This window comes from Oncorhynchus gorbuscha, linkage group LG03 (assembly GCF_021184085.1).
Source record: "Oncorhynchus gorbuscha isolate QuinsamMale2020 ecotype Even-year linkage group LG03, OgorEven_v1.0, whole genome shotgun sequence".
Lineage (NCBI taxonomy): Eukaryota > Metazoa > Chordata > Actinopteri > Salmoniformes > Salmonidae > Oncorhynchus > Oncorhynchus gorbuscha.
In genome coordinates, this window is record NC_060175.1 from 21,305,990 (window position 1) to 21,325,268 (window position 19,279).

Genomic DNA, 19,279 nt, shown 5'->3' on the forward strand with positions numbered 1-19,279 from the left:
AATCTAATTCGTTCTGATTCCAAAATAAGACTCAAAGGGACCATCAGTAGTTGCTACATCCACTGGACTTATACATGTATTATATATACCCATTGCTTCTTGAAGAATATAACTTATAAATGCCTCACAAGTTTAGTTCAACTGTCACACCCCATGAGAAGCCGTAATATAAATGTGAACCAACACTGTATAGCCCCAAAACGTGGTTAAAACACTCATTTTGATATGGATGGTCAGTCCTTGCATCCATAGCTCTGTCTATTGATCTGAGAATGGTTACATTTCTCCTGGCCAATCCCTCAGCTTTTTATTTATTTATACCAAAACACAGGCGGGGTGTCATTTCTGTCTTCTTCTAATTTGCCTAATCTCAGTTTATGTGAAAAAACAAGCAAATATAGTGTAGAGCGGGGGTATTCAACTCTTACCCTATGAGGTCTGGAGTCAGCTGGTTTTCTGTTCTACATGATTATAATTGCACCCAGCAGGTGTCCCAGGTCTAAAGCAGAAGAACTGGCTTTGAGGTCCAGAGTTAAGTTTGAGGGGGGTAGAGAATCATTGTACCATCTAAACTGCAGTGAAATATATTTTCCATAACCAAAAATATTGTATTTTCAGCTGGTGTATAAAACTGAAAGCAAAAGACCCAAAAACGAGCGCACATAGATCAGATCTATATCTATTAGACTTGCTTTCAATGAGAATGACAGATCTATAAATCACATTTCTATGTGAATTTGGTCGGGTCGCCGAAAAAGTTATATATTGCAAAGTAATCTAAAACTAACTGAAAGTAATCAGATGTTGCTGAGTTTGGTTAATCCAAAAGTTACGTTACTACTTGCAATTTTGGACAGGTAACTAGTATCTGCAAAAGATTACATTTAGAAAGTAACCTACCTAACGCTTCTATTTAGCCATAAGAAGAATGGGAAGTGTCAGTGCCATGCAGGGAAATGGTTTCCTCTCACCTCCAGGTCTGAGAAGAACTCCTGGCCTCCACAGCTCGTTCTCTTCTGGTTCTGGAGCATACAGGTGTCCTGCCCTGCGTCCTCTGAACTTATGTTGATGATGTGCAGTGTGAAAGTCATCTTGCTTTCCACATCCCGCTTACTGGCCTGGAACCGGTGTTTGTCCACACTGGCTTTGTGGTTGGTCCGGCCAGCATTGTTGAGGCTGAGAAGGAACTGGATGTCAAGGTTGTTGTGGAGAGTGCGGAACCAGAAGACCGTCTGGCAGGAGCGGCTGGAACACTCACAGGTGAGGACCTCTGTGTCGTTGATCCTGGGGTAGCGGACGAAGTCGGACTCTGAAAGTGTCTGGCAGGACACTGGGATAGGAGAGGTGAATGGAGGTTTAGTTTTGCTAAACAAACTGCTACCACATCAAAGGAGACATACAGTATATAAACAATACTGATGGAATGAGGTCCTATTGCCATTTTTGCATGCTGGACAGAGATCAAAATAATAAGAAGACATGATGGATGTCCGTAACACATACGCTGTCCTACAATATTCTTACCTGACATAAGATTGAAACATTGTCTGCTTGTGCGTCAATATAAATTAATTATTGTGCTTTCACCAGTATTGTGGACACCTGTTTATTAAATCAGGTAAATTATACATGAAATACTGTACATCAAGCGAGATAGAAAGACAGAAAGAAAACAGAAGGTTTGAGCCTGCTCAATGTAAAATGAAAAAAAACCTGAACAGACACAAACCAATACTATCATCAAACCAGTCGTTTTGCAATAGTGGAAATGTTAAATGACAGCGCCTTGGAACCATGAAGAAACACAAATGAAAGGTTAGTGGAGAGACTTATATATAAATGCGACATTATGAAGCAAACATTGTGCGAGACACTGCTGAAATGTTTCACTTGGCTTCTTTATATGTAATGCGTCATAGAAATATGTATACATATCTTAACTGCAGAGCTCGCGTTGGATTTAAGAATAGCTCTTGGTCGTCTTTGAACGTCTTCTGAATAGAACTCAACAACCCGGTCGCATTCCGCTTCGCTCCACAGGTAGTATCACATTTTCACTTCATTTCATTACAGTACAACGGTTTGATTTGTTTGATCGTAGCTAGCTACATAGCTAGCTACATAGCCGTCTTTGTATCAAAGATAATTGTGTAGTCTAGAGCGATTTTCTAGGTTAGCTAGCCAGCTATTGTCGTTCTTTTAACGCAACGTAACGTAATCAACACTGCTAGCTAGCCAGCTAGCCCCCGAATAGCAGCACTGTAGAAACTATTACACTCAACGGTACGACTTGATTAGTGTAGTGTCAACAACGCAGCCACTGCCAGCTAGCCTACAAAGTCAACAACGCAGCCACTGCCAGCTAGCCTACTTCAGCAGTACTGTATCATTTTAATAATTTTAGTCAATAAGATTCTTGCTACGTAAGCTTAACTTTCTGAACATTCGAGACGTGGAGTCCACTTGTCATTCCAATCTCCTTTGCATTAGCGTAGCCTCTTCTGTAGCCTGTCAACTATGTGTCTGTCTATCCCTGTTCTCTCCTCTCTGCACAGACCATACAAACGCTCCACACCGCGTGGCCGCTGCCACCCTAATCTGGTGGTCCCAGCGCGCACGACCCACGTGGAGTTCCAGGTCTCCGGTAGCCTCTGGAACTGCCGATCTGCTGCCAACAAGGCAGAGTTCATCTCAGCCTATGCCTCCCTCCAGTCCCTCGACTTCTTGGCACTGACGGAAACATGGATCACCACAGATAACACTGCTACTCCCACTGCTCTCTCTTCGTCCGCCCACGTGCTCTCGCACACCCCGAGAGCTTCTGGTCAGCGGGGCGGTGGCACCGGGATCCTCATCTCTCCCAAGTGGTCATTCTCTCTTTCTCCCCTTACCCATCTGTCTATCGCCTCCTTTGAATTCCATGCTGTCACAGTTACCAGCCCTTTCAAGCTTAACATCCTTATCATTTATCACCCTCCAGGTTCCCTCGGAGAGTTCATCAATGAGCTTGATGCCTTGATAAGCTCCTTTCCTGAGGACGGCTCACCTCTCACAGTTCTGGGCGACTTTAACCTCCCCACGTCTACCTTTGACTCATTCCTCTCTGCCTCCTTCTTTCCACTCCTCTCCTCTTTTGACCTCACCCTCTCACCTTCCCCCTACTCACAAGGCAGGCAATACGCTCGACCTCATATTTACTAGATGCTGTTCTTCCACTAACCTCATTGCAACTCCCCTCCAAGTCTCCGACCACCACCTTGTATCCTTTTCCCTCTCGCTCTCATCCAACACTTCCCACACTGCCCCTACTCGGATGGTATCGCGCCGTCCCAACCTTCGCTCTCTCTACCCCGCTACTCTCTCCTCTTCCATCCTATCATCTCTTCCCTCTGCTCAAACCTTCTCCAACCTATCTCCTGATTCTGCCTCCTCAACCCTCCTCTCCTCCCTTTCTGCATCCTTGGACTCTCTATGTCCCCTATCCTCCAGGCCGGCTCGGTCCTCCCCTCCCGCTCCGTGGCTCGATGACTCATTGCGAGCTCACAGAACAGGGCTCCGGGCAGCCGAGCGGAAATGGAGGAAAACTCGCCTCCCTGCGGACCTGGCATCCTTTCACTCCCTCCTCTCTCCTCTCTACATTTTCCTCCTCTGTCTCTGCTGCTAAAGCCACTTTCTACCACTCTAAATTCCAAGCATCTGCCTCTAACCCTAGGAAGCTCTTTGCCACCTTCTCCTCCCTCCTGAATCCTCCTCCCCCTCCCCCTCCTCCCTCTCTGCAGATGACTTCGTCAACCATTTTGAAAAGAAGGTCGACGACATCCGATCCTCGTTTGCTAAGTCAAACGACACTGCTGGTTCTGCTCACACTGCCCTACCCTGTGCTCTGACGGAGCTGCTCTTCCTCCCGGGGAAGGACTGCCCGTTCCATGATCTCGCCATCACGGTTGACAACTCCATTGTGTCCTCCTCCCAGAGCGCTAAGAACCTTGGCGTGATCCTGGACAACACCCTGTCGTTCTCAACCAACATCAAGGTGGTGGCCCGTTCCTGTAGGTTCATGCTCTACAACATCCGCAGAGTATGACCATGCCTCACACAGGAAGCGGCGCAGGTCCTAATCCAGGCACTTGTCATCTCCCGTCTGGATTACTGCAACTCGCTGTTGGCTGGGCTCCCTGCCTGTGCCATTAAACCCCTACAACTCATCCAGAACGCCGCATCCCGTCTGGTGTTCAACCTTCCCAAGTTCTCTCACGTCACCCCGCTCCTCCGCTCTCTCCACTGGCTTCCAGTTGAAGCTCGCATCCGCTACAAGACCATGGTGCTTGCCTACGGAGCTGTGAGGGGAACGGCACCTCAGTACCTCCAGGCTCTGATCAGGCCCTACACCCAAACAAGGGCACTGCGTTCATCCACCTCTGGCCTGCTCGCCTCCCTACCACTGAGGAAGTACAGTTCCCGCTCAGCCCAGTCAAAACTGTTCGCTGCTCTGGCCCCCCAATGGTGGAACAAACTCCCTCACGACGCCAGGACAGCGGAGTCAATCACCACCTTCCGGAGACACCTGAAAACCCACCTCTTTAAGGAATACCTAGGATAGGATAAGTAATCCTTCTCACCCCCCTTTAAGATTTAGATGCACTATTGTAAAGTGGCTGCTCCACTGGATGTCATAAGGTGAACGCACCAATTTGTAAGTCGCTCTGGATAAGAGCGTCTGCTAAATGACTTAAATGTAATGTAAATGTAAATTTCCGTCATGTCTTGAAGACAATATTGAGGGTCTGTGCATTTTGATCCAGCATACTGTTTTATTGACTGTTCTTTAATCATCACAGACTAAAACATCATATCACTTAAATATTTTAAAGAACTTTATATAAAGAAACTTAAAGAAAACACAGGGGCCTCTTCAACACTACATTAAGCAAATAAATAACACACACATTTAACATTCTGACTTGCACTAGTTGTCAAGGTGGGTCTAACGCTGTTCCTGAGGACTCAACAGAGAAGAACTTGATGACAGTGGGTAGACAGAATATTGTGGTCCTACCTGTTGTCATCAAACACACCATTGTCCAGACCAGTCCCAATGGGGTCATCTTGAGTGGCTGTGGACTTGTGGTGTATGTCTCGAGTGTTAGCTAAGGGTCGGCAAAAGTGATTTCTTTTCCCTTCAAGCATCTGCCAGAGAACAGGGGAGGAACTGAAGTAACATGGCCAAGTGTTGCCTGGGCAACACACAGCCACACACCAGGCCTATCGCACACACACACACACACACACACACACACACACACACACACACACACACACACACACACACACACACACACACACACACACACACACACACACACACACACACACACACACACACACACACACACACACACACACACACTTGTCTGTATTTGCCACTTAAGAGATCACTGATTCATACAATATTAACACATAAAATAAAACATAAAATAAATACATTTTACGGTAACTTTATACTTCTAACTTAAAACGTGTTATGCGGTATGTCTAACTATTCTTCTATATTCCTCTTTAACCAAATCTCTACTCTTGATGTAAATGGCATGCTGTAGAAGTGTTCAGACACTTTAAAAAAAACATTTCACTCGTTTTTTAGACTTACTCCACCAGCGATAGCCCTCATTCTGAATAAGGTCAAACTCATGGACCAACAGGAAGTGAACAATTTCATAATATCAACAATGACTTTATGTCTCAACCAACCTCTGGACTTCTAGAACCACCGGCATAGAAATTTCAGTCAAGATCAAAAGTATTTAGAGTCCGTATAAATAGTACTTGTTAACACTATTTTAGCACTATATTGTATTGTTTTATACCAACACATTTAAAATCAAGACCTCATTTTTTCTGGTGTGACTAGTTTACACAATTGCCAAGTGTGGATCACCTCTCCTAACCCGAACCGCTCTGCCCAGGTGTGTGACCTAGACCAGCTGCAGCAGCACTGAGTACTGGAGCACAGCTGCAGATCCAGCTACCTTCACTCCAGTTCATGTTAAAGCAATACACAGCCAACCAACAACAGTGCTTAATGAGTACTTCTGTCATTGCTAAAACAGATAAATACCCGTATAAATATATATGGGTAAATCTACATTAATTGACTCTGTCAAGTAAATTCAACTAAGCCTTAACAATTTCAACAGAGCATGAACTTTACCGTAAGATGTAGTGAAGCAGCTTTGAGGTCACTGTTCCTACAATAAAGTGATATGTAGCCTATATTTGATATAAAATGAATGAGCAATAGTAATATATCTGTTTGATAGCAAATACAGTAGCTCACATTTACTTTTTCACGTCTTTATACTGTGGCGTACAGCAGGTCAGCCACCAGGGGGAGACTCGTCGAGGCCTGGTAACAGATGGAATTTACATCATGAGGTGATGGCTCCATCTGCCAGGTCTCGACGGGCTCTCCAGCCAGGACTAATTGGGGCTGATTGCGAGCTGGTGAGTAATCAAGGGCGGCTTGCTCACCATCTGGGCAAGGCCCATAAAGCTGGCAGAAGGGCAGCACACAGGAGGAGTTGGGGAAGAAAGGACTCCTGTGTTATTGTTGACGGTTGCAGAGGTAACAAGAGGGAGGTGAGTTTTGTGCCCGACAGGATACAGCCAGACCCAGAATCCCAGAAGATGGCATCCCAGAGAGGTTCTCATAGAGGAGACCCATCATTTCCTTTTTGATCTATTATTTAAATAAACACCCTTGAAACTGAGCTAATCCTTCTCTGTCCGTGTCTGATCTGGGTAAACGTCTTGAGCAAACCCCCCGATCTGCCACAATACCCCTTTTATGCCTTGGTTATTTGGGCCACCTTTAATATATTTACTTCACACACTAGCTAGGGAATAGAATTCAATAGCAGGTGAACGATTGCCACATTTTTTGGATTTTCTATTTTAATTTCCTAATTTCCATTCAGTAAGAACATTACCCAGATACACTGTAAAGTGCCTTCAGAATGTATTCACACCCCTTGACTTTCTCCACATTTTGTTGTGTTACAGCCTGAATTAAAAATGGATTATGTTTAGATGTTTATGATCACTGGCCTACACACAATACCCCAGAAGTGGAATGATTTTATACATTTTTACAAATTAATAAAAAATGAATTAACTGAAATGTCTTTGAGTCAATAAGTATTCAATCCCTTTGTTATGGCAAGCCTAAATAAGTTCAGGAGTAAAAATGCGCTTAACAAGTCGCCTAATAAGTTGCATGGACTCACGCTGTGCACAATAATAGTGTTTAACATGATTTTTGAATGACTACCTCAACTCTGAGGTTTTCCAAAGCCCCTCAACGAAGGGCAATTATTGTTAGATGGGAATAAAAGCAGACATTGAATATCCCTATAAACATGGTGATGTTATTAATTACACTTTGGATGGTGTATAAATACACCCAGTCATTACAAAGATACAGCATGGAAACCACTCAGGGATTTCACTGTGAGGTCAATGGTGACAGAGTTTAATGGCTGTGATAAGAGAAATCTGAGGATGGATCAACAACATTGGCGTTACTCCACAATACTACCCTAAATGACAGAATGAAAAGAAGGAAGCCTGTACAGAATAAAAAAGTCACTAAAGTAAAACAGCAAAAATTGTGGCAAAAAAATTAACTTTATGTTCTGAATACAAAGCGTTATGTTTGGGGCAAATCAACACAACACATGACTGAGTAGGCAAGTCAGTTAAGAACAAATTCTTATTTTCAATGACAGCCTAGGAACAGTGGGTTAACTGCCTGTTCAGGGGCAGAATGACAGATTTGTTCCTTGTCAGCTCGGGGATATGAACTTGCAAGCTTTTGGTTACTAGCCCAACGCTCTAACCACTAGGTTACCAAGACGACATCGAATGTTCCTGAGGCCCAGTTACAGTTTTGACTTAAATCAGCTTGAAAATCTATGGAAAGACTTGAAAATGTCTGTAATGTTCAAATATTGTACAATCCAGGTGTGCACAGCTCTTACAGATTTACCCAGAAAGACTCACAGCTGTAATCGCTTCCAAAGGTGATTCAAACATGTATTGACTCATGGGTGTGAATACTTATGTAAATTATGTTTCATTTTCAATAAATTTGCAAAAATGTCTAAAAACATTTTTTCACTTTGTTATTATCGGGTATTGTGTGTAGATGGGCAAATTATGATTTTTTTTCATCATAATTTTAAAATGTCATTACATAGGTTGTTGTTATATAATTGCTATATTGAACGTGGCGTTTGGCGTCACCTTGCGAGATAGTTTCTTACATTAACATTGTTCCTTGCTGCAGCTAAGCCAAGGCTTTCTGTAAAAGTAACTTGTTACTGCCCAGAACTGCATGGCTATAGTGCTTGGTTCTTTGGAGTCTGTGTGGGCTGAGGGGTGTATGAGAAGAAACATGATCTAGGTGGGGGTCGTACAGGGGGAGGATGTGGGCACAGCACAGCTCTACGGGGGTCGAGAGTTTGAGAGAGAGGGAACCAAACCACATGATTCTTTGAAAACAGGAGATCTCAGAAGATCTCTCTACACGCCTCAGAACAGTCAAGCCTTTGTTGGGCTCTCGAGTCACAAAGCTGAAATGCTGAAAAGCTGAAATTCTAATCTCATATGTATATATACACTGTATTCTATGCTATCTATTGCATCTTAGCCTATGTCGCTCTGACATTGCTCATCCATATAGTTCTATATTCTTATTCCATTCCTTTACTTAGATTTGTGTGTATTGGGTATTTGTTGTGGAATTGTTAGATATGACTTATTAGATATTGCTGCATTGTCTGAACTAGACGCACAAGCATTTCGCTACACTTGCAATAACATCTGCTAATCATGTGTGTGTGACCAATAAAATTTGCTATGATTTGATTTGATAAATATTTAATCTCATGTCTTTTCAGCTACACACAGTATAGGAGACCTAAGAATGTTCATGTCTGTTCAGGTACACACACTCCAAGAGACCTGAGAATGTTCATGTCTGTTCAGGTACACACAGTCCAAGAGAACTGAGAATGTTCATGTCTGTTCAGGTACACACAGTACAGGAGACCTAAGAATGTTCATGTCTGTTCAGGTACACACAGTTCAGGAAACCTAGGAATGTTCATGTCTGTTCAGGTACACACAGTACAGGAGACCTAGGAATGTTCATGTCTGTTCAGGTACAAACAGTTCAGGAGACCTAGGAATGTTCATGTCTGTTCAGGTACAAACAGTTCAGGAGACCTAGGAATGTTCATGTCTGTTCAGGTACACACAGTACAGGAGACCTAGGAATGTTCATGTCTGTTCAGGTACAAACAGTTCAGGAGACCTAGGAATGTTCATGTCTGTTCAGGTACAAACAGTTCAGGAGACCTAGGAATGTTCATGTCTGTTCAGGTACACACAGTACAGGAGACCTAGGAATGTTCATGTCTGTTCAGGTACACACAGTACAGGAGACCTAGGAATGTTCATGTCTGTTCAGGTACACACAGTACAGGAGACCTAGGAATGTTCATGTCTGTTCAGGTACACACAGTACAGGAGACCTAGGAATGTTCATGTCTGTTCAGGTACACACAGTACAGGAGTCCTAGGAATGTTCATGTCTGTTCAGGTACCCACAGTACAGGAGACCTAGGAATGTTCATGTCTGTTCAGGTACACACAGTACAGGAGACCTAGGAATGTTCATGTCTGTTCAGGTACACACAGTACAGGAGACCTAGGAATGTTCATGTCTGTTCAGGTACACACAGTACAGGAGACCTAGGAATGTTCATGTCTGTTCAGGTACACACAGTACAGGAGACCTAGGAATGTCCATGTCTGTTCAGGTACACACAGTACAGGAGACCTAGGAATGTCCACGTCTGTTCAGGTACACACAGTACAGGAGACCTAGGAATGTTCATGTCTGTTCAGGTACACACAGTACAGGAGACCTAGGAATGTTCATGTCTGTTCAGGTACACACAGTACAGGAGACCTAGGAATGTTCATGTCTGTTCAGGTACACACAGTACAGGAGACCTAGGAATGTTCATGTCTGTTCAGGTACACACAGTACAGGAGACCTAGGAATGTTCATGTCTGTTCAGGTACACACAGTACAGGAGACCTAGGAATGTTCATGTCTGTTCAGGTACACACAGTACAGGAGACCTAGGAATGTTCATGTCTGTTCAGGTACACAAGACCTTAGAATGTAACATGTTTTTTTTCTCCATTTGTATGATTTGTATTGTTGTTTGTTAATTTTCAACTTTTCTACTCTGCTAGCCAGCACCTCACCTAAATAGGTGTGCGTTTCTTTTTCTTCTAGCTTGATCAAATATACACCAGCTATAACTGCTGTATATGAACTTTCATTCATTCTACAATAAACCGTAGTATGCCAAGTGTCCTCATTTTTACCACCTGCACCTGTTTGACCCGACACAAATGCAAGCTCACACACATATGCACGCACAGACACATTTTCTGCAGATGTCGCTCTCTCTCTCTCTCTCTCTAGAGTCTAGACACTCAAGATTAGATCCATATAGATAGAGGTATCAGGCCTCCTCTACATTGAACCAGATTCACTAGTTGTATTACCTCCTTCAACTGGTTTTTATTACACTGAGATGAACAGTCCTACAGTATTGTAGCTACGGTAACTACTGGTAATAGTACGCTATTTGTAGCCCTGATACCTGAGAAGGATCTGATGTTTTTTTAGCCAACATAACAGATTTACATTGTAATTTACAAACTAGAATATGACTTTTTGTGAAGACAACATGCGTGTGTTTGCTCTGCTTGAAGTATTTTTCATGGTAGTGAGAGGCCCTGAGATTACAGAGTTGGATTGACCAGCTGCTGCCCCCCTATGGTACATCTTGGCCACAGCACAGCAAAGAGGTGAGCTCTCCTTTCCAAACCTGCCTTACCATTACATTTATGGTCTTGCTACATTGGTGAGAGAGATTTTCAGTCAAGAAAAAGTAGGAGGTAAAATTACAGAACAATGTTGTGTGTAATTGCAGGGTATTCTTTGAGAGCTGAAATCATATAGTTTTTAATAAAAACGTAATTTTATGTGACGTCGGAGATCCAGTCTGCCCACCTTAGTTGCTGGTCAACTCCATCATGGAGTTGAGTTTAATTGGCTAATACTGGCTAAGAGTGCCCTACAGCAAAAGCCATGATGGAAGTCTAAAACCAATAAATAAGGATTAAAAATAGTTTATCTTTGCCCAGCAGCCCATTGTGTCAACAGAAGCGTAGGGAGAACATGTACAATGCATTCAGAAAGTATTCAGACCCCTTCCCTTTATCCACAAGTTGCTACATTACAGCCTTATTTTAAAATGTATTAAATAAAAATCCTTGTCAATCTACAGACAATAACTCATAATGACAAAGCGAAAACAGGTTTTTAGACATTTTGAAAATGTATTAAAAATAAAACACAGAAATACCTTATTTACATAAGTATTCAGACCCTTTGCTATGAGACTCGAAATTGAGCTCAGGTGCATCCTGTTTCCATGAATCTCTACAACTTGATTGGAGTCCACCTGTGGTAAATTCAACTGATTGGACATGATTTGGAAAGGCACACAGCTGTCTATATAAGGTCCCACAGTTGACAGTAAATGTCAGAGCAAAAACCAAAACATGAGGTCGAAGGAATTGTCCGTAGAGCTCCGAGACAGGATTGTTTCGAAGGCACGGATCCAGGGAAGGGTACCAAGAACGCAGTGGCCTCCATCATTCATAAATGGAAGATGTTTGGAACCACCAACACTCTTCCTAGAGCTGGCCGAACGGCCTAACTGAGCAACCAGGAGAGAAGGGCTTTGGTCAGGGAGTAGACCAAGAACCTGATGGTCACTCTGACAGAGCTCCAGAATTCCTCTGTGAAAATGTGAGAACCTTCCAGAAGGGAAGCACCATCAATCAGGCCTTTATGGTAGAGTGGCCAGATGGAAACCATTCCAGCCCACTTGGAGTTTGCCAAAAGGCACCTAAAGGACTCTCAGACTATGAAAAACAAGATTCTATGGTCTGATGAAACCAAGATTGAACTCTTTGGCCTGAATGCCAAGTGTCACATCTGGAGGAAACCTTGCACCATCCCTACGGTGAAGCATTGTCGTGACAGCATCATGCTGTGAGGATGTTTTTCAGCATCAGGGACTGCTCCAGAGCGCTCAGGACCTCAGACTTGGGCAAAAGTTCAACTTCCAACAGGACAACGACCCTAAGCAAACAGCCAAGACAATGCAGGAAGGGCTTCAGTCTCTTAATGTCCTTGATTGGCCCAGCCAGAGCCCGGACTTTAATTTGATTGAACATCTCTGGACAGACCTGAAAATAGCTGTGCAGCGACGCTCCCCATCCAAGCTGACAGGGCTTGAGTGGGTCTGCAGAGAAGAAATGGAGGAATCATAAAACACGGGACGAGATGTTAAAAACTGTCCATTGTGCCAATAGATGGAATGCACTCGCATGAGATTTGCCGTGATGTTGACAGAGTGGCATGGGAGGTTTATTTCTTAGACTGGGGTAAGATGTCAATTTTTGGGACACATCCTCAGTAGTGTGCCTTCGAATCAGTGGGTGTTTCGGCCTTTAATCACTAAAAACCCTCATCAAAGGTGGCCAGCTAAAGGGTGATCAAGCCTTAGCTTGTGTCCCATGCCCAATTAAGATGTCCCACAGGACTGTGCAAGGCAGGGGCGTCCTCTTCTCTGAGCCAGCCATACAGCTGACCGCATACCTCATATGCCCTCCTCAAGTTGGAGGGATCTGAATTGAGTTCTCAGGTGGGGGTGAGGGGTCATGAAGTTATAGCCCAGCAAGGGTCCTTCCGTTTGATCCAGATCCACTGGCTACCTCTTTCAGCTGCTTGAGAAACTGCTCTGACGGTCTGCCGCAGAGCCTGTCCATGGATTCCAAGTTCTTTCAGCAACCTGATGATGGAAGAAGCCACGAATCCTCTGCATCCCACTTCAACTGGCCAGACTTTTGCATTCCAGCCACGCTGAGTTGCGTCTGCTGCCAACTCTGTGTAACGCAGTTTCTTACGTTCGTAGGCCTCTTCAACAGAGTTTTCCCACGGGACTGTGAGCTCTATGATGTACACAGCCTTTCGTGAAGGGGACCAGAGTACCATGTCTGGCCTAAGGTTGGTAGAAGCAATCTCAGGTGGAAAAATGAGTTGCTGGCCAATATCGACAAGCATCTTCCAGTCCCGGGCCATAGCTAGGTGTCCAGTTTCTGGCTTTGTAGGAGGATACTTGGGCCTTTTCTGTCCCTCCCGGATGAATGTTGTTGTTTTGACGGGATTGCTTGTTTTTGGAGGTAATGAATTGGTTGCACTCCTCTTGGTCTCAAGTGCTGCAGCCAGGCTCTTGAGGACCTGATTGTGCCTCCAGGTGTAGCGGCCTTGTGAGAGGCTGGTCTTGCAACCTGTCATTATATGCCTGAGAGTCGCTGGAGCTGGGCAGAGGGGGCAGGTCGAGTCCTCGCCATACCATTGATGTAGATTTTTTGGTGATGGAAGCACATCATAAACAGCTCTTATGATGAAGCTGATGTTGCTTGCCTCCATTTGCCAAAGCTCACTCCAGTTGATCTTTCTCCTCTCCAGGCCTTCCCACCGCGTCCATTGCCCTTGTTTAGCAAGAGAGACAGCCTTTGCACTTCTTGCAGTCTCCTCCTGTCTTCGCACCTCCTCGACCACCAGCTTCCTGCGTTCAGATGTTGTTGCCTTATGGAACGTTGGTTTGCTTGCTGCCAGGCCAAAGCCTCCTCTTCCATGCTGGATATTCCCCACAATGTCTTGGTGTCTCAGGGCTGATGTTGCTTGCTGCACAGCATTGGATGATGTCCATTTCCGTCCAGTTTGTAGGGGAGGTGCAGCCTTGCTAATGGTCTGGTCTTTGGAGTCCTTCAATGTCATCTGAAGTCTTACTTTAGAGCACTTGTACTCCTCCGTTAGACTTGTAAGAGGTAGTTCAAGGACCCCTTTGCCATAGAGGCCGATGTTACTCAGGCATCGTGGGACACCCAGCCATTTCTTCACGTATGAGGTAATGGTTCGCTCCATCTTCTCCACTGTTGTTATTGGGACCTCATAGACGGTGAGTGGCCACATTACCCGGGGAGAAGTCCAAACTGTAGGCACCAGAGCTTGAGCCTCCCAGGCAGTAGGGTCTTGTTGATGTTCTCAAGACCGTCGGCGATGTCCTGCCTTACTTGCTGCACTTGATCTTTATCCCGGAGGCTTTCGTTGTACCATCTACCCAGGCTCTTGATGGGTTGCTCAGACACCGTTGGTATCGGGTCATCTCCAATGCAGAACCTCACATCTTTAAGCTGTCCCTTGACTATGGAGATGCTTCGAGATTTGCTTGGCTTGATTTTCATCCGTGCCCACTTGATGTTATCCTGCAGTTTTGCAAGTAGCCGCCTGGTGCATGCTGCAGTGGTGGTCAGTGTAGTCATGTCATCCATGTATGCTCGGATAGGTGGGAGACGGAGCCCTTCCTTAGTTCTCTCACCACCGACCACCCATCTCGATGCCCTGATGATGACTTCCATGGCCATAGTGAAGGCCAGGGGAGAAATTGTACAGCCTGCCATTATGCCTACTTCCAAGCGCTGCCATGTTGTTGTGAAGTCAGGTGTTGTGAAACACAATTGCAGGTCTTGGAAATAGGCCTTTACCAGTGTAGTGATGGGTTCTGGTACGTGGAAAATGTTGAAGGATTCCCAGAGGAGTTCATGGGGAACTGAGCCAAAGGCATTGGCCAAGTCGAGGAAGATGACATAGAGGTCTCTCTTGTCCTTCTTAGCTGTTTGGATCTGGTGCCAAATCATACTAGTATGTTCCAGGCAACCAGAGAAACCAGGAATGCCTGCTTTCTGTACAGATGTATCAATGTACTTGTTCCTTTCCAGATAAGTGGACAGCCTCTGTGCTATTATACTGAAAAAGATCTTCCCTTCGACGTTGAGAAGGGAGATTGGTCGGAATTGACTGATGTATGTCGCATCCTTCTCTTTCGGGATTAGCACACCACCAGCCCTTCGCCATGCCTTTGGTATTATTTCCTTCTGCCACACTATCCTCATGAGCCTCCAAAGAAAGCGTAGAACATCCGGGGCGTTCTTGTAGAGCTTGTATGGTACTCCATTAGGCCCAGGAGCCGAGGCCGCTCTTGCTCTTCGGACAACGTTCTCTACTTCCCTCCATTTTGGAGGGTCAGTGTCCAGATTGAATTCTGGTGGTTGAATAGGTGGGATGTCATGTGGGATGATTATCTGCTCATGCCTTTTCATGTCCTGGTGGACCTTTTCCAGATGTTCTTCCAGTTCAGGCTTTGTAGTTTTTAGGATTCCGCACTTTTCCTTTGCGAAGAGATCTTTGACAAACTTAAAGGGGTTTTTATAGAACCGTGTTCTTGAGTGTTCCTTCTTCCTACGAAGTTTCCTTAAGTTTTCCGCTCTTCGCAAGGTTGCCAGCCGACATTTAATGTCTGCTTGGAGTAGCATGAGACCTTCTCTCTCTGCATCAGAGGCCTTCTTCCACTGCTTCCTCAGCTGCCTTCTCTCTCTGACAAGTATCTCGATCTCCTGCTGTCTCCTAGATTTGGCTGGCGCGGGAGGTGTCTTGCCACTTCTCCTTTCGTTTACGCCAAAGCGCTCTTCTCCGTAGTGGTAGATAATGTCTCCCATCCTTTCAAGCTTTTTCTCTGCTTTTCCTACCTGTTGTTCCAAGATTTTTGTCAGGTCATTGTTGATTGTTTCCCACTCTCTCTTTTCAACGGCTTTGGGCCACTTCACACTCGGTCTGTGCCCTTTGATCTTTTCCTCTTTTAGAGGTCTCTGTGGTTGGGTGAGTTCATCCACCGGCATTTCTGTGCTTGTGTTATCCTCCTCAGTTACAGGGGTGCTGATGCTCTGCGAACTTTGGTTTGCGTCCCGTCGCTGTGCTTCATTCGACTGATTTGACTGGCTGCTTCGTAAGAAGTACTGGTCAATGCGAGGTCCCTGTCTCTGCTTCTCTAACAAGCACCTTTTCCTCCCTTGATTGATCCTTAACCCCCTTGCCGATGTTACTCTCTCCCAACCACAGCTGCACACCTGAAGTGTGTGTCCTGCTGCTGTTATGGTTGTCTCATGTGCTGTGTTCCTACTCGTAGTCGTTTCCGTTCCTGGGTCCGTAACCGTGTGATCAGTCGTTGAGCCATCTTGCGCCCCAGCTCTCGCAGGCTCTAGGGGTATGTTCCTTTGTTGACTTTCAGTAGCACTTAGTGGGTGTCTCCAACATACTGAAACAGCGTCGGAGACTGCCAACATGGGTAGCTAACCCATGACAGCCCCAGTGGGGTCTATTCCCTCCGGTCAGCTGTCTCTCCAAGCTGTCACACAGACTTTCCTATGTTGTCAGCTGTCCTTTCACAGCAGTCACTGGACTGGTCCAGATAATCAGAATCATAAAACACGGGACGAGATGTTAAAAACTGTCCATTGTGCCAATAGATGGAATGCACTCGCATGAGATTTGCCGTGATGTTGACAGAGTGGCATGGGAGGTTTATTTCTTAGACTGGGGTAAGATGTCAATTTTTGGGACACATCCTCAGTAGTGTGCCTTCGAATCAGTGGGTGTTTCGGCCTTTAATCACTAAACACCCTCATCAAAGGTGGCCAGCTAAAGGGTGATCAAGCCTTCCTCAAATACAGGTGTGCCAAGCTTGTAGCGTCTTTTACTATGGTAATGGAGGCCTAGATCAAGTGGCGAATCGCATCTCTGCATGTCTGGCAGACATATCAGTGTGGATGACGGATCACCACCTCAAGCTGAACTTCGGCAAGACGGAGCTGCTCTTCCTCCCGGGGAAGGACTGCCCGTTCCATGATCTCGCCATCACGGTTGACAACTCCATTGTGTCCTCCTCCCAGAGCGCTAAGAACCTTGGCGTGATCCTGGACAACACCCTGTCGTTCTCAACTAACATCAAGGCGGTGGCCCGTTCCTGTAGGTTCATGCTCTACAACATCCGCAGAGTACGACCCTGCCTCACACAGGAAGCGGCTCAGGTCCTAATCCAGGCACTTGTCATCTCCCGTCTGGATTACTGCAACTCGCTGTTGGCTGGGCTCCCTGCCTGTGCCATTAAACCCCTACAACTCATCCAGAACGCCGCAGCCCGTCTAGTGTTCAACCTTCCCAAGTTCTCTCACGTCACCCCGCTCCTCCGCTCTCTCCACTGGCTTCCAGTTGAAGCTCGCATACGCTACAAGACCATGGTGCTTGCCTACGGAGCTGTGAGGGGAACGGCACCTCAGTACCTCCAGGCTCTGATCAGGCCCTACACCCAAATAAGGGCACTGCGTTCATCCACCTCTGGCCTGCTCGTCTCCCTACCACTGAGGAAGTACAGTTCCCGCTCAGCCCAGTCAAAACTGTTCGCTGCTCTGGCTCCCCAATGGTGGAACAAACTCCCTCACGAAGCCAGGACAGCGGAGTCAATCACCACCTTCCGGAGACACCTGAAACCCCACCTCTTTAAGGAATACTTAGGATAGGATAAAGTAATCCTTCTCACCCCCCTTAAAATATTTAGATGCACTATTGTAAAGTGGCTGTTCCACTGGATGTCATAAGGTGAATGCACCAATTTGTAAGTCGCTCTGGATAAGAGCGTCTGCTAAATGACTTAAATGTAAATGTAAATGTAATTATACTATAGCTAACTGTAAATACTAGTTTTCACAGTCATGTTTTTCCAGACTTTAGTCTATAGTATTTAGTATTGTTTCAACAAAACACCAAATAATTCAATTTCTCATAGAAGAATTGTGTTGCGTTCTTCCAATAGAGTTCCAAACACTTGTAGGATACACTGTATGCCAAGAAGCATTTGAAGCTGTTCTGGCAATAGCATGATGCTGTAGATTACTGAGAATTTTCAAGATAAAGCTAAATTTCTCACACATTTCAAACAAACAGACATAGCTCAAAACAAAGCACAAATGATAATTACACAACCTCTTCTTTAATATGACATCACATTCATGGGGCGGCAGGGTAGCCTAGTGGTTAGAGTGTTGGACTAGTAACCGGAAGGTTGCAAGTTCAAACCCCCGAGCTGACAAGGTACAAATCTGTCGTTCTGCCGCTGAACAGGCAGTTAACCCACTGTTCCTAGGCCGTCATTGAAAATATGAATATGTTCTTAACTGACTTGCCTAGTTAAGTAAAGGTACAATTAAAAGTAAAATGTCAATAGGACTAACACTAATTGTGTCTTCCATTGTGTAGACACACTATCAAAAAACAATTAACACTCAACTCAACAAAAAACCCCAAAGTATTTAAATTGGACTAAATGACTAAAAATGTATTATACTTATAAATATGATTTAAATATAAATAAAACAATTCTCCAAAATGTGACCAGATGACAATATTCAGAAAGTATTTCAAAACCCACATAAAGTAGGTTATGTGATTGTTAAAGAAGTAAGAATTGTTGTCAATGTAAAAATGCAAAAAAGTATTCAGAGACTAGTTCAAAATGTAGGTAACCTCTCTCAATAAGATTTAGTACAGACAAGGCCTGTCACAAAATGTAGAAATAATAGCCTACTTTGACAACAATTCAGTGAATGGCTCGTCAGTGACAAATAAACAGCTAAATATGTGTACTGTCTTAATAAAACACAATTATGCTATTTCCTGATGCAGTGCGTGTTCATCCAGTGGTTAACAGACTAACGCGGATGTCCGGAAATTTGAGAATGATACTTGTGTTTTATTGAAACAGTAAGCATAGTTTTTCATTTTTTCCCCACGATGAGTCATTCAATCGAGTTAAGGAGGAAACTGAGGCCTTTGCAGCCTGAATGGTGGATGTTTTACGTATGAGCCGGTCCATGGGGGAAATTAGTGTATTGCTGGCTGAATATATTATAGTCAAACGTGAGATGACAAATGATGTAAAAGGAATAATAGCTTCATCTTTTGGCCGGTTGGTAAAGTTTAATCTGGGAAACTGCCCCTAAATATTTTTTGAAATAATAGAGGTCAAATGTCTTACTTACATTGAGTGCTTTGTATTTCTTACCCAGTAGCTTCTCAATGTCTAACGCCACCTTCTCATATGTGAGAATTCTACACCAGGCTGAACTGCCACCTTTTCTCATTGTAGATCTGAAAAGATTGTTCACA

The 19,279-nt window shown here is 44.7% G+C and overlaps 1 pseudogene; it reads right to left on the minus strand.

Moving 5' to 3' along the window:
* LOC124027831 overlaps positions 1-19,279 on the minus strand; it is a 53,258-nt pseudogene that overhangs the window by 11,845 nt on the left and 22,134 nt on the right.